Genomic DNA, 15461 nt, shown 5'->3' with positions numbered 1-15461 from the left:
AGCAGCAGCTTCAGGCCAAGGTCACACAAGTTCCTGCTGGGACTCTCAGGTGCATTCAGTGTGCGGAGCTCTGGGGAGCCCCCAAAGGGACCCAGGGGCCGCTTCTCTGCGGGGCCTCGTCTGCAGCCTGGCTGATGCTCCTGGGCCCATGAGGCAGGAGAGGAAAACCAGGAGCAAACACATCTGAGTTCCCCTGTGAGCAGAGGGGCCTCGGGTCAGGGACTTCCCTTCTCAGCCTCCTATGTGAAACAGAGAGCCACGCAGATGGCCCCTGGCTTGTTGGTTGGGGGAAGAAATTTGGAAAGGCAAAAGCATTGCTCTCTAACTCTAGTAACCTGGAGGTATTGGGCTCAAAGACCTGTGGGTATTTGGGGGGGTCTCGATACAAAGGGAAATTTATTTACAGGAAAATTCTGATGCACAAGTCCAAGAGGAATCCTAGAAGTGGCAAAGCCTACTAGGAGCACTCTGCAGTGAAGAAGGCTTGACTTTCGGGGACTGGGCTAACACTGGAGTCCTCCTGCGTCATACTGTCAATGCAACCTCCATGCATTAGGCCCTCACCATGGCTAGAGAGCTGGCCCAGGCCCTGGCGGGCACGGTTCCACAGTTCAGTAGGGAGGTGATAGGCCCAGGCAGCTAGGTGGTACAGCCGATAGAGCTGGGGACCAAGAAGACTCATCTTCTTGAGCTTAAATCTGACCTCAGACGCTTCCTAGCTGTGTGGTCCTGGGCAAATCACTTAACCCTGTTGGCCTCAGTTTCCTCATCTGTAACAGGAGCTGGTGAACTCTTGCCAGGAAAGCCCCAAATGATGAACAAACAACAGCAACAACAACTTTATGATAAACATATGAGGAATGGGTGCTTACACGAAGTCCAGGGTTGGGGTAGATAGGGGATCCCGGGGAGCGTGATGGAGATATCTGAGTTGGGCTATAAATTTGTGTAGGAGAGAATAAAGGGCATTCTAAATAAAAGGAACAGTTCACTGTTTGGGGAACAGGAAAGAGCTCAGTTTGACTGGCTCAAAAGTACATGCAGGGCCAGGGAATATTGAAGGCCTTGAAGCTCAAGGAAAGGAGTCAGAACACTATTTAGAAGGCAGGTCTCACTGAAGAATTTTGATAAGAGAAATGGGGGATTTGGAGTCAGAGGGCTGGAATCTGAATCCGGGTTCTGCTCCTCACTTCCTAGATGGAGCAATGACATCTTCCTCTGATCTTCTAAAGGAATTGGTTATACTAAATATATCAACCAGTCAGCTTTTAATAAGTGCCCACTGGGAGCTGGGGGGGGGGGTGGTTCATGAATGAAACAGTCCTCGCCATCAGGGATTCTCCATTCTCCAGAGAAAGACAACATGAGATCCAAGTGAACAGGTGGCCATTTGATGCCTTGGCACTTTATATGTAAAAATGTATGAGAGTGTCATTCAAAAGGGCAATATTTCTATTGAGATCAGCTAGCCTAAGTGACCCTAAGGGGTCATCATAGATGCAAACTCCTCCTAGCATTTAGAAACATCCACCAACGTGCTCCTATCCATCCTTCCATCATTTTCTTTTTTTTTTTCTCTTGACACATTCTCTATCAGACAGACTGACCTACCAATTATTTACCAGTCTTGGCGTGTCATTACCCACCTCCTTCATGGGCCTTCAGATAGCCTGGCTTCTCAAGACTGGAATACAGATGGCCCAGAGACCATCAAATCCAATTCATACAGCTGATTATCTGATCTATTTATCTAGCCCTCACCTGTTCCCTGACTTCCAATCTCTCATCTCTGGTTACTTTTTTTTTTTTTTTTTTTTTAGGTTTTTGCAAGGCAATGGGGTTTAGTGGCTTGCCCAAGGCCACACAGCTAGGTAATTATTAAGTGTCTGAGACCAGATTTGAACCCAGGTACTACTGACTCCAGGGCTGGTGCTTTATCCACTACGCCACCTAGCCGCCCCTCTGGTTACCTTTTGGACATCTCAAAATGGATGTCCAGTAGACAACTTAAATGCAACATATCCTAAACTGATCACCTCTTTCCCCTCTAAACCCTCCCCCTTCCTACTTTCATCATTATTGTCAAAGACACCACCATTCTCCCAGTCACTCAAGCTAGCCACTTCCACTTGATCTCTCTGCCCCAAACCCTCCATATGACAACAAAGTGTTATCAGTTCTACCTTGGTCACACCTATTATGTATGTCTCCGCTAGCTCTGGTCCAGGCTCATTTCCCCCACCCCTGGACTACTGCAATAGTCTGCCAGTTGATTTCCCTTCCCAAGTCTCTCCTTGCTCCAGTCCAACCTCCATTCAGCTGCCAAATGGAGTGCAAATCTGACCACATCACACTCTCCTCTCTCCTTATTCAATAAACTCGGGACTTTTAGAGACTCATCTATTTCCTACCAGTCTTCTTATCCTTTGTCTCCCCCTCCCACATACTCTGCGATCTAGTAACTTGGGCCTCCCTGCCATTCCTTGCCCAAGACATTCCACGTCCCAACCCTGAGCATTTCCTCTGGCTGTTTCTCATCCCTGGAATCCCCTCCCTGCTCACCTCTGCCTCCTGTTTTCCTCCAAGTGTCAGTCACAATCCCACCTTCTGCAAGAAGCCTTTCTCGTCCCCTTCGTGCTCCTGTTTCCCCCACCTCTCAAAGTCACATCCAATTTACCCTGTATCTTGTTTGTACATAGTTGCATCCCTCTTTATCTACATCATTCCAAGATAAGTGGCTGATTCAGCTTTTACCTGAAAATGCTATGGAAGGGGAACTACCTCTTTCCCTGCACAGCCCGTTCCATGCTGCATAATCAGGTCATTTCCCTGATGTCAGACAAACTTGCCTCTACAACTTCTCTGCCTTTTCATAGCTGAACAGAACAAATCAAGTCCTTCTTCCCCCAAAACTAGTACCCAGCATGTCCCTCCTAAACCTTTCCTTTAGACTAAATTGTCCATGGTTCATCCAACTGATCTTAAGATGAGATGATTTTGAAGTCTATTGTCATTCTTGCTGTGCTTTTGGGTAGTCTCCCTCTTGAAGATGTTTTTAATATGGCAGCATCCAGAATTGAACATAATGTTCTAAATACTGCAAGATGAGGATAGAGTTCAGGGGTGAAGTTATCTTTTCACTCTCCAGGCCTGGACACTATGATTCACTGCATTAACTTTTGTGACTGCCAGATCATGTGACTGACTCATAGGGAGTTTGAAGTATATTTAACCACCAATATCTTTTCCAGATAATATTATAAAATGTTGTACCTCTGCCATCTTGCACTTATGAAGTTGGTTTTTGAACTGATGTCTTTATGCTTCTTCAAATTTTCTTATTAGATTCAGGCAAATCTTATAGCCAAACGAGGTCATTTTGGATCCTTACTCACTCCTCCAGCTTTTGTTGCCTGAAAACTTAATAAGCATGTTGTTCTATTACTTTAAAATTTTAATAAATTTATTTAAAAATTAGTAAGCATGTTGTTCTAACACCTTAAATTTTAATGAATTTATTTGAAAATTAGTAAGCATGTTGTTCTAACACTTTAAATTTTAATGAATTTATTTAAAAATTAGTAAGCATGTTTTAACACATTAAATTTTAATGAATTTATTTAAAATTTAATAAATATGTTGTTCTATAACTTTACCCGAGTCAATGATAAAATTGACCAAGCATAGCTCTCTGGGGCACTCAAATGAAAACCTCCTCTGTGCCATTAATAACTAATCTTTTGGTCTGGTCATTTAACTGGATCTTACTTTACCTCACTTCTATTGTCTAGCCCACATTGCTCTATCCTTCCCACAAGCAAATCACTAGAGAATTGTCAAGTGCTCTCCTACAGTCCTCATAGATTCTGTTGCCCTGATTTCCTTGCCTAAAAGCCCTGCCAAATAAGGAAAGAAGATTAGTCTGGCATGAATTATTCCTTTTTTTAAAGTTTAAGTCATAGATACATCTATAAATGTATATATGTATATAAAATTCCCCCCTCCTAATTCCATGTTAAAGTAATTTTTTAATTTTTTTTTTTTAGTTTTAGCAAGGTAATGGGGTTAAGTGGTTTGCCCAAGGCCACACAGCTAGTTAATTAAGTGTCTGAGGTTGGATTTGAACTCAGGTCCTCCTGACTCCAGGGCTGGTGCTCTATCCATTGTGCCACCTAGCCGCCCCAATTTTTAAATATTTTAAAGAAAGTTTTGAATTCCAAATTCCATCCCTCTCTCCCTTCCTCCCTTCCCTCTCCCTGTGAGCAATCAGGTATAGGTTACACATGTGTAATCATGTAAAACCTTTCTATAGAAGTCATTTTGCACAGGAAAACTCAAATGATGAAAGTAAAAAATAACAAGATTCAGTTTTTATTCAAACAATATCAATCTTATCTCTGAAGGTGGATAATAGGTTTCATCATTAGCCTTTGGGATTTTCTAGGGTCATTCTATTGCTGAGAATAACTAAGTCATTCACAATTCTTCAATATCTGGATGCTGCATATTAAAAACATCTTCAAGAGGGAGACTTCCCAAAAGCACAGCAAGAATCACAATGGAACTCAAAGGCAGAACTCCTGCTTCTCTTTGTTTCATTTTGCATTGGGTTCATTGTAAGTTTTTTCTGGTTTTTCTGAAATTGGTATGAACTGTTTTTGCTAAAATTATACTGGCTTCTTACAAATCATTTTCCAAAGGTTCACTAGCTATCATTATAAATAATATTATTTTAGATTTTTTCCAGGAATCAAAGTCAAGCTCACTGACCTATGGTTGTATATTCTCTTCTATCTCCTACAATATTTCGCTTATTCTCCATAGTCCTAACTTAGCAGTACATCTATAACATCTTCAAGTTCTATTAATACCTGAGATTGCAACCCATCATCCACACAGTGTCATTGCTCTTCAAAAATGAACAACAACATACACTTACTAGACATAAAACCAAGGTAAATTGGTTATTTAATCTCTCAGGATTCTGTCTCCAGTATCCTCATCTGTAAAAAAGGATAATAGTATATATATATATTTAAAGGAACCAACAATATAAGGGTCAAATGACATATTTGTAAAAAAGCTTTGAAAAACTTAAAGCATTATATCATAATATTAATAATAATAGCAATAGTGAATATACACTATTAATAGTCATATTACTATTAGAATGATTATTATTAGTGTTGTATACTTGCCAGAGCCGTTGTGTCACTCACAACTGCATTATGATGCTTCACATTCTAGGCATATGGACATCTCCTTGTTCTCTGCATCGCCTTATTTACTCCAATCTGCCTGCACTAGCAGGTCTAGGTTCCCAAAGAAAGATCATTATAAATGAAATGACACTCATTCTGTCGGAGATATTGCTGAGGGGCAATACACTTGACGTCACTTTTTTAATTCTTGAATTCCCACCAATACATTTCCATTTAGACAAATCGGCCTCTTACAACAATGACACCTTTAGATCTTATATATAACCATTTACATAAGAATAATGAAAAACAGATTTTTACATTGTCCATGTCAAAAAAAACCCCAACAACAACCCATCACACGTGTTTCTCTTTAATCAGTATTCATCATCTCTCTATCTGAAGACAGGTAATATGTTTCTCAAGGAATCCTCTAGAATAGTGGCTATACATTATGTTAACCAGACTTCCTAAGCCTTTCAAAATTGTTTGTCTTCACTATATACTACCATTGTAATAAAGTATTAGTTTCTGCTCACTTTACTCTGTCTCAGTTCATGCAGGTTTTAGGATAGCACCTCTATCTGTAAAATGCTATGTGATTGCAAATTGTTTATAAATCATTCGTGGTTAGTTTGGGGGATGAAGAGCTTGAGAAGAAAGGAAAAAATAGAAATATTTGATATGTGGTAAAAGAGAAAGAATCCTTCCAAACCCCAGTAGGGTAGAAGTTTGTTGAGCAGGAGGAAGGACCCAGCTGTGGTTATGCAACATACATTTATAGTAGGTGAATAAACTGGATTTCATGACTTTTTCAAACAATGTTTAACAACCTGAGAGCTCATATGGAGAAATTGCATGATGGGTTTTACTCAGCATCCAGGTTTAACAGGTAAAAAATGACTGCAGGTCAGGGGTCAAGTTAGAGATTCCAGAGTGTTGGCTAGTGAAACATTAAACTAGATGACTATAGGGTCAAGGCTGGGGATGGAAGCAAGGAATGCCAGAGAGGCAGAGATGGAATGGGGAAATCATAGGGGTCAGTGGACCAAAGAGGACAGTGATGGTGAACACTAGATTTTAGTAAAATGAGCTAAGTGAATGGGAGAGGCTCAAGGTTAGGGAGCTAGATTTAAAGATGGTGAGGTTTAAGGTGTGTAGGTGAGAAGAGGAGTTGAGGGTTAGGAAAAAGACAATTGAGGTCTCCAGTTCCTGATAAATTGGGAGAGACACCCAGAGATGAGCATAAGTGCCACTACCATTCTCCTAAATTGGCCTGGGAGAAAGGAAGAAGGAAAATAAAGTTTGATGTTTAATTTCTAATACATTTTTAGCATATTTTAAAAGTCATCTAACAATCAGTTCTGACTAGCTTAGAGAGATGATGATTTGGAATGGGAGGCAAACTATAGCCTTAGAGCTAGGCCCCAGCTAAGAAATTTTTTTTATCATGTTTAAGTTCCCTCAAATTTTATTCTACATTCAAAGGTCAAAAAACAAAACAAACAAACATACAAAACAACAACCAAAAAAATGCCCCCAGCATTCTTAGGTGAATACTTGAAAAACAGCCCAGATTTGGCCTTTAGACTGTCCTTAGTTGATTCTTGGTCTAGAAAATGAGGAACAACATCAGGGATGGAAGAAATCAGGTATAGGTAATCTGACTTCTGCTATGCAGAATTTTTTAACTCAGGGTCAGTGGACCCTCAAGGGATCTATAGAAAGATTTCAGAAGGTCTATGAGCTTGAACAGGAAAAAAAAAAATCACACCTTCATTTTTCCTAACCTTTGGTTTCCTTTGTAATCCTATGTTATTTTATTTTAGGCAGCCTCAGATAAGAATTGTGTGACCCTGGGCAAATTACTTATCCTCTATCTCAGTTTCCTCAACTGTAAAGTGACAACAAATAATAGCACTTACCTCTAGAGTTGATGTCAAGTTCAAATGAGATAATATTTGTGAAGCTCTTGGGGATTATACGTTTTGATTTTTTTGCCTCCTGTGAATTAAAAGAAACCATAGTCATCTGGTTCTTCTTTGTTTTCATTTTTTTATTGTTTTTTGAATTTTATAATTTTTTCCCCCCAGTCTCGCTTCCCTATCCCCAACCCCCACAGAAGGCAGTCTGATAGTCTTTACATTGTTTCCAATGCTATACATTGATCAGAATTGAATGCATTGAGAGAGAAATCGGGTATAGGTAATCTGACTATCCTTAAGGAAACAATAAAATGTAAGAGATAGCAAAATTACTTAAAATAATTTTTTTTTAAAAATTAAAGGTAATAGGTCTTTGTTTAAACACAATTCTTTCTCTGGATAGAGATGGTATTTGCCACCGCAGAAACCCTAAAATTGTCCCTGGTTGTTGCACTGATGGAATGAGCAAGTACATTAAGGTTGAACATCACCCCCATGTTGCTGTTAGGGTGTACAATATTCTGGCTCTGCACATCTCGCTCAGCATCAGTTCATGCAAATATTTCCAGGCTTCTCTGAATTCTCATCTCTCCTGATTTCTAATAGAACAATAGTGTTCCATAATGTACATATATCATAATTTGTTCAGCCATTCCCCAATTGATGGACATTCACTCAATTTCTAATTCTTTGCCACCACAAACAGGGTTGCTATGAATGTTTTTGTATAAGTGATATTTTTATCCTTTTCCCAACTGTTTCTTCTTTTACCTAATTGCTCCTGTTCTGTCTCCTTAACTGGATCCCTTCCAGAACATTTTATTTCTTTTCTCACACTCCTCATCTTGGCCTTTTTTCTCTTCTGGCTCCCCTGGAAAATTTAATTCACCTGAACTGCTTCAACTATTCCTAATAGACTGATGACTCAACAAGCCATTATCTCCAACTTAGCCCTCTCAACTTCTAGATCTACTTTTAGATTTCATGTTTAAGAATTTCAGTAAGACATTTGGGAAAATCTCACTATAAGTATAGATTTAAAAAAATCAAGAGATAAGTGAATTCAGTATTGGTAGAAAAATCTAGATTGATTTCAAACCAGAGAAGAAATCTGTCATGAATTGGCCTCGTTTCACTATTCAATATTTTTTATCCATAAAGTGGATGAAGGCATTTGTGGCCAGGCAAATTTTGTTTTTCTGTTTTTTGCAAGGCAGTAGGTTAAAGTGACTGGCCCAAGGTCACACAGCTAGGTAATTATTAAGTATTTGAGGTTGCATTTGAACTCAGGTCCTCCTGACTCCAGGGCTGGTGCTCTATCCACCCCACCCACTTTGCAACCCTGCAAATTTTCAAATAATACAGAACTAAAGTGACTAACATTTGGACAAGAAAGTCATTATCAGAAGGATTTAAGAAGGCTAGAACTAGCAGTTCTTTAAATGAGATCTAGGAACCCCTGGTTCTTTTGGGGGGGGGGTTCTTTTTTAAAAAATTTAATTAATTTTGAATTTTAAAATTTCCTCCCTAATTCTTCCCCCCACCCCCCACAGAAGGCAGTCTGTTAGTCTTTTCATTGTTTCCATGGTGGGAAACATTCTAAGTTGAATGTGATGAACCGGGGGTTCTTGTAGTCAAAACTATTTTCATAATAAAACTAAGATGTTCAATTTCTAATACAGTAAATATAGATAGGTATAGTTCACATAAACAAAAACTTGTTGAGAGGCAGTTCTCAATAATATTTAAGAATGTAAAATTTTAGCTTAATTTAATAATTTAATTTAGTCAATTTATGTATATATATATAATCTAACAATTATTTTTAAGAGTGTAAAAGACAAACATTTTAGAGCTATTGAGCTAGAATGATGGACTGGATCTAACAAGATAATATTTAGTAAGGGTAAATGTAAAATCTTAACATTGGTAGAAAAAAAACCCAACTGAACAAGTTGTAGCAGAGGGAAGGCAGTATGAACAAGGTGTGGGGATTTTAGGGTATTGCAAATTCAGTGCAAGCCAACAGTGTGACAGTAGTTTAAAATGGCTATTTGGATTTTAAACTGCAATTGCGAGTTAAAGTGTTCAGAATTATAGTGGTAACAAACAGGATGCACTCTAACCTAGTCAGAGCTCCCCTACAAATATTAGCAAGTTCAGTTCTGGGAGTCACCTTGTAGGATCAAGAGGAACAATGCATGTAAAAAAAAAACACTTTACAACCTTAAAGTACTATATAACACAAACTATTATATGAATAGGAAGGATAGTGATAAACTGGAGAATATTCCAAAGGAGAGTAAACAGGATGTGAGATGATTGGCAAGAACGCCATATGAATAGGAAGAAAGAACTGGGGATATTTACAGTACAGATGAATACATGCTAAGTGTCTTCAGGAATCTGAAAGACTTTCATGTAGAAGAAATAATTGTGCCCTCTGGCTGACCAGTGAAGGTACATACATTGGTTGGGGTCTGTGAGTTATGGTTTTTAAAAGCTACAAAATCACAAACTACCTTGAAATGAGAGTAACCTTGTCTGAAGAACTCAAGTGCAAGTTAGGGGTGGGATTTGTCCGTAGGAGCCCCCTTGGCATAGGCTGTGTAAATCCTGTTTCTGGGGAGGTTCAGGCTGGTGAAACACATGTACCTGAGATTTCTGAGCTGTAGTTAGGCTGAAGCTGATTGGCTGCCCACACTAAGTCCAACACCCATGGCCCAAGAATGGACAAATCACCTCAATTTCTGTTTCAGTCATTATTGGAATTGAGTTATACTCCCAGCCTTAGTGAGAAATGGAGATCTTGTTAAGTTGTATCTGACTCTTTGTGAACCCTTTTGGGATTTTCTTGACAAAGATACTGGAGTAGTTTGCCATTTCCAGCTCATTGTGCAGTTAAGGAAACTGAGGCAGACAGAGGTTAAGTGACTTGCCCTGGATCACACACATAGCTCCAAAGTGTCTGAATCCAGATTTGAACTCAGGAAGATGCATCTTCTTGACTCCACACCTACTAGGCCATCTAACTGCCCCAGGGACATCTAGTCTCCCCCCAAAATAGAACAAACACAAAACACAAAGGCTGAAAGTTACAGGGGTGACTAGGTGGCATAGTAGATAAAGCACTGGCCTTGGAGTCAGGTGTACCTGGGTTCAAATCTGGTCTTAGACATTTAATAATTACCTAGCTGTGTGGCCTTGGGCAAGCCACTTAACCCCATTTTCCTTGCAAACAAAAAAAAAAACCTAAAAAGAAAGTTACGGAGAAGCAGATTTGAACTCAATATAATAACAAACTTCCTAAAAATAGAGTTGTTGTCAAGTGGAAAGGGCTGCTCCATAGCAGGCAGTGAGTTCTCCATCACTGGAAGTGTTCAAGCAGATCCTGGATTTGTTAGGGATGTCTTAGGAGATTCCTGTTTTAGATAGGGTTGGTATGACCTTTGAGATGTCTAAAATTTGATGATTTTACCACACTCTGTCTTTCCTTTAGCATATATTAGTGACTCTCTCAAAGATCATTTTTGCTTTCTCTTCAAAGCTCCAAGACTGGCCCAGAGCCAAGCTGTTATTCAACTCAATTGCTGGAGTTCTGCAACCTCTTCCTTCTTGCTACTCCTTCATACTTAACCAAAACACACATCATACTAACACATGTCTCAGCACCTCCTTTCCTGAGGTCCTTTATTCCCCTGTTCTTCAGTTGAGTCCTCTATTTCATCATTAAAGCTTTCCTGTCTTGTGTCAAATGTGGAGAGCCAGCCCCAATGCAAGACTGTCTAATCTGTAATACAAGTGTTTGCTTATATGCTAATGAGACTTCCCTGAGGCTCCAAAAAACTGTTAACATAAGCAGTGGCCACACCCCAAAACTATTTTAGCAGACAGGTTAAACCAGGTTCAGGGTAACCAGCAGATCTCAAACTCTCTGGTGAGGTAAGGGGATGTCTACCCCAAGCATTTGAAGAATTCCTCTGGTGGAATGGTGGTCAAAGAACAATTTATTACAATGTCCTTGAAGGCAGCTGAAGCAGTAGAGCATTTAGACATTGGTCAGACATTGAAAAGCAAAATCTTCCACTGCTTCAGGACCATTATCAATTGTTCTGACTTTTGTCTTACCACTGGACTTTGATGATTCTGGAGAGAGGCTGATGACTTGATGCAACTCAGCTCACCTAAATCCAATTCACCTAAAATTAAAGACACCCCCCCCATCATCCACTATTTTACCCACCTAAATCCAATTGACATAAAATTAAACACCCCCCTCATCATTCACTATTTTACCCCAATATTTTGATGTCATCGGTCCTTTTTGACCAAACGTTTATTTTTTTTAGGTGCCTCCTACATGTTAGGCACTATGTTGTGCTGGGGATTCAAAGAAAGGCAAAAAACAAAATTTGCACTCTGAGAAACATAGTCTAACAGGGTGAAACATGCTACATTTGCTATAGAGAAGTTAGATTTAACAACTCAAGGACAGTAGACATGTCCTTTAGACTTCTGATATATGAATATTCCTGACCACCACCGGAGTGGAGGCCTGTCTGCCCTGTGACTGCAGATCATTTGAATCCTCTGGTGTGCCCCCCTTTCCTTTCATCAGAGGAAATAAGTCTCTGGATCAAATATCAAGATCGGTTCAGAGAAAAGTTCCCCCAATCCCTCTGAGTCAAAAGTACTCTTGTGAAGACTGGTCATTAGAAGTTGACAGATCCACCTCTCTCTTTTGGAAATCATCATCATCTTCATCTCCTTTTCTTCTTTCTTCTCTTCTTCTCCTTTCTTCTCCATCACCACCATCACACCATCACTATCACAACTTTGTTATTATTAACAACTATTTATATAGTACTTCGAAGTTTGCAACGAGCTTTACAAATATCTATTTGAGCCTCCCAGCAATCCTGGGAGGTAGGAACTTCTAATATCCTCGTTTTACAGATCACAAAATTGAGGCTTAGAGAGGTTAAATGAGTGGCCCAGTCCACCCTTTTGACAGGTGGAAGAATGATGAGAAATATTTCTTCCACTCCATGCTGTAAAACCACATAAATCCATGTTTAGGCAGCTCCCATTTGGCTGAGGAAGAGTCTCTGTATATTAATAACCATGCACTTTCTACATACTTGGGGCTGTGGTTGAAGATTCTATTCTATACAGGAGCCACGTTCCATTCCTGCATGTTTATAGTTGGATTAATTGGTCATCTGAAAGTCTATGTGCTTGAGAACTTGGAGAAAAGGAAACTTGCACCATCTGCTGGAGGCAAGCTGCACTTTTCCTCACTAGTGTATGGGAGAGTTTGTGATGCAAGCTCAGATTAAAAACTGCAATTGGAATCCACAATTCCTTCTGGGAGAAGAGGATGGAGGAACTTGCTCCTGAGAGTTAACAAGAGGAACTGCTAAGAGGACTGTCCGTCCCTGAGGCAGACTCAAATGCTACAGGAATAAGTGCTGAAGGAATAAGAAGGAAATGGTTACCAAAGAAATAATGGAAACTTTGGGAGGAGATAGTTGTTCAATCTCTTGGAGTTTGGAAGGAATTTAGTGGCCCTCTAGTCAAAGTCACACTTGAAAAGGAAGCCCCATCATAAAATGTTTGACACGTTGTCATTCTGCCTCCACTCTAAGAGTAAGCTTAATGTTCTACAATTTATAGATTCCATTTGCTTCCCTTTTCTGAAAGTTGTGACATTTGCCTTTCTCTCTGGTCCTGCATATCCTATCCCTTTCTATCATCTTTCATACATCATTGAAATTTTCCAACTCAGCAATGTTATCTTCCAACTCTTTCAGTTCTTGACTAAGTAGTTCATCCAAGTCAAGAGATTCAAATTCATCAAGCATGCTTTGAGGTTCAACTATCTCCTTACTTATCATGGGATCCAAATGTATAAGCCACTTTTATTTTGTTATTTCCAATTCTGAGATCATTCTGGTTGGCAGAGATAACAGAAGCAAAATAAACTTCTTTCCATTACAGTTGTCATCCTTCCACTTTTCATGCCCCAAGACTTTCCCTGGTTCTATGCTTTCTATGATCTTCATCTTTCCCTCACTGTTACAACCAAAAAACCCTTTGCCTTCAGCTTTTCTTCGCTTCTCAGTTTAAGATGAGCATTAACACTTGTGACACCTTTTCTCTTCTTCCTTTCTTCCCTTCCTCTTTCTTTCCTTCTCTTCCCTTCTCTTTCCTAGATCACACTACCTTCTTAAAAGTCTTCTTAGTATCTTCTCTTACTGGTCTTGCTTTCATCTTATGGGAATACTTTTAAAAATTGAAACTGGTTGGTCACTTCCTGTGCATCCACATCAGTTCCTTCAGAAATTCCCATTTTTCCACTTCTTATCAGAATGTTTTCCCTTGCCTTTTCAGAAATCAGTTCTTGAGAGTTTCTCATCCCTCTGGGTTGACTTCCTTCAAAGAATTTTAGCCCACGAAATTCTCCTTATTCTTCCTTTGAACCCGTCAACATCTGCTTTTCTATTATCCAGAATGCATGTCCGACTATGACTGGATTTCCTCTTCTTTATTAAGAATTCTAGGAAGGAAGTGGTCACTTTCCCCAAGGTTCCCATCATTTCTATCTTAGAAACCAATGTAGCAATGAGAATTGCTACAGAATTAAATGTTTTCTTGTTGGTTTCTAGACTATTTGAAACATGAAACCATTAAGGCAAGTTATCAGCTGTTTTGTCATTGGTACAATTCTAGCAGATGTCTAATAACTGAATTCCCCTTTATCACCATACCCTGACTTGGGCCAGAATTGTGAGCAATTTCTTATTTTTTTGGTTTGGGTAATAGATAGGGGCCTTTAATGACAAAATTCTTCTGTTTCTCTCATAGCACTTCACACCTATTCTCTGAACCATTCTTCCCTGATCTGGCTCCTAGAATTCCTCACAAGAATACATTTCTTTATTTTTTATTATTTTTTTATGAATATACTTTCTTAGCACACAGGATTATCTTCTCTTGCTGACTTGCAGCATCTTTTGGTAAAGGCTTTTTTTTTTTTTTTTTAGTTTTTACAAGGCAATGGGGTTAAGTGGCTTGCCCAATGCCACACAGCTAGGTAATTATTAAATGTCTGAGGTCAGATTTGAACTCAGGTACTCCTGACTCCAGGGCTGGTGCTCTATCCACTGCACCACCTAGCTGCCCCTGGTAAAGGCTTTTGAAGAAGGCCTAACCCAGAGCTGTGTTCCAGGCTTCAGTCAATCATGCAGTTAGTAGAGGAGCCAGGAACCAATTCTCAGTGATATCTCTAAGATTTCATTTTAATTGATTGCTGTCTAAACTTATGAAATTTGCTCATAGATATTTGAGCATATGGTTTCTACTACTGGCTCCTCTCTTCTCCTATGAACATCTAGGGGTCACAGCTGCCAATCTTCTTCATTGCCATTGCTGCTATTTTATATGGTATCTAGCATGGGGGATAAACATAGGTAGTATTCTCCCTGTCCCCAATTCATTTTGTTTTAAAGTCCTTTAGATTTGTGAAACCCATAGAGGATGCCTCTGTACCAGCCCTTCTTAGGTGTATTCCATCCCCCAACAATTTTGTCATTCCAGCATTTTGAAACATGATTCACACATACAAATCCAGTTTTCAAAATACTATCTTCTTAACTGTCTCTTCACTTGACAAATCAAGTTTTCTCTTCTACATGCCTTGATTTTGTAATGGAGGGGATTAGTCAATAAAGGCTCAGTCCTTAGAGCTAACACAATGTACTCTTTTTTTTTTTTTTTTTAGGTTTTTTTGCCAGGCAAATGGGGTTTAAGTGGCTTGCCCAAGGCCACACAGCTAGGTAATTAGTAAGTGTCTGAGACTGGATTTGAACCCAGGTACTCCTGACTCCAGGGCCAGTGCTTCATCCACTGTGCCACCTAGCCACCCCAACACAATGTACTCTTGCTGTCAATGTTCAAATGTTTCAGTCGGGTCTGACCCTTCATGACTCCATTTAGGGTTTTCTTGACAAAGATACTAGAATAGTTTGCCATTTCCTTCTCTGGCTCATTTGGGAGATGAGAAAGATTTAAAATTAGACTTTCCTGACTTCATCACTCTATTCACTAGTTTGTCTACCTATAAATCCACATGGAGACTTGGTAAACCTGCTTCTGGAAGTTTTTAAGGAGCAACGTTTTCCTTCTCTACTTGAATCTATGTGATAACAAAAAGCCTTTTAATTAGCTCCTGAGACAGAGCTGAGTCTTCATATAAAATGCTCAAAAAAAAAAAAGATGAAATCTGCCTCTGGTGGTGAGCTAGGTGAGAACTACGAGTCTCCTCACTGGGGAG

Source organism: Macrotis lagotis, chromosome 2 (assembly GCF_037893015.1).
Source record: "Macrotis lagotis isolate mMagLag1 chromosome 2, bilby.v1.9.chrom.fasta, whole genome shotgun sequence".
NCBI lineage: Eukaryota > Metazoa > Chordata > Mammalia > Peramelemorphia > Peramelidae > Macrotis > Macrotis lagotis.
Note: the sequence above shows the minus strand (reverse complement) of the source record.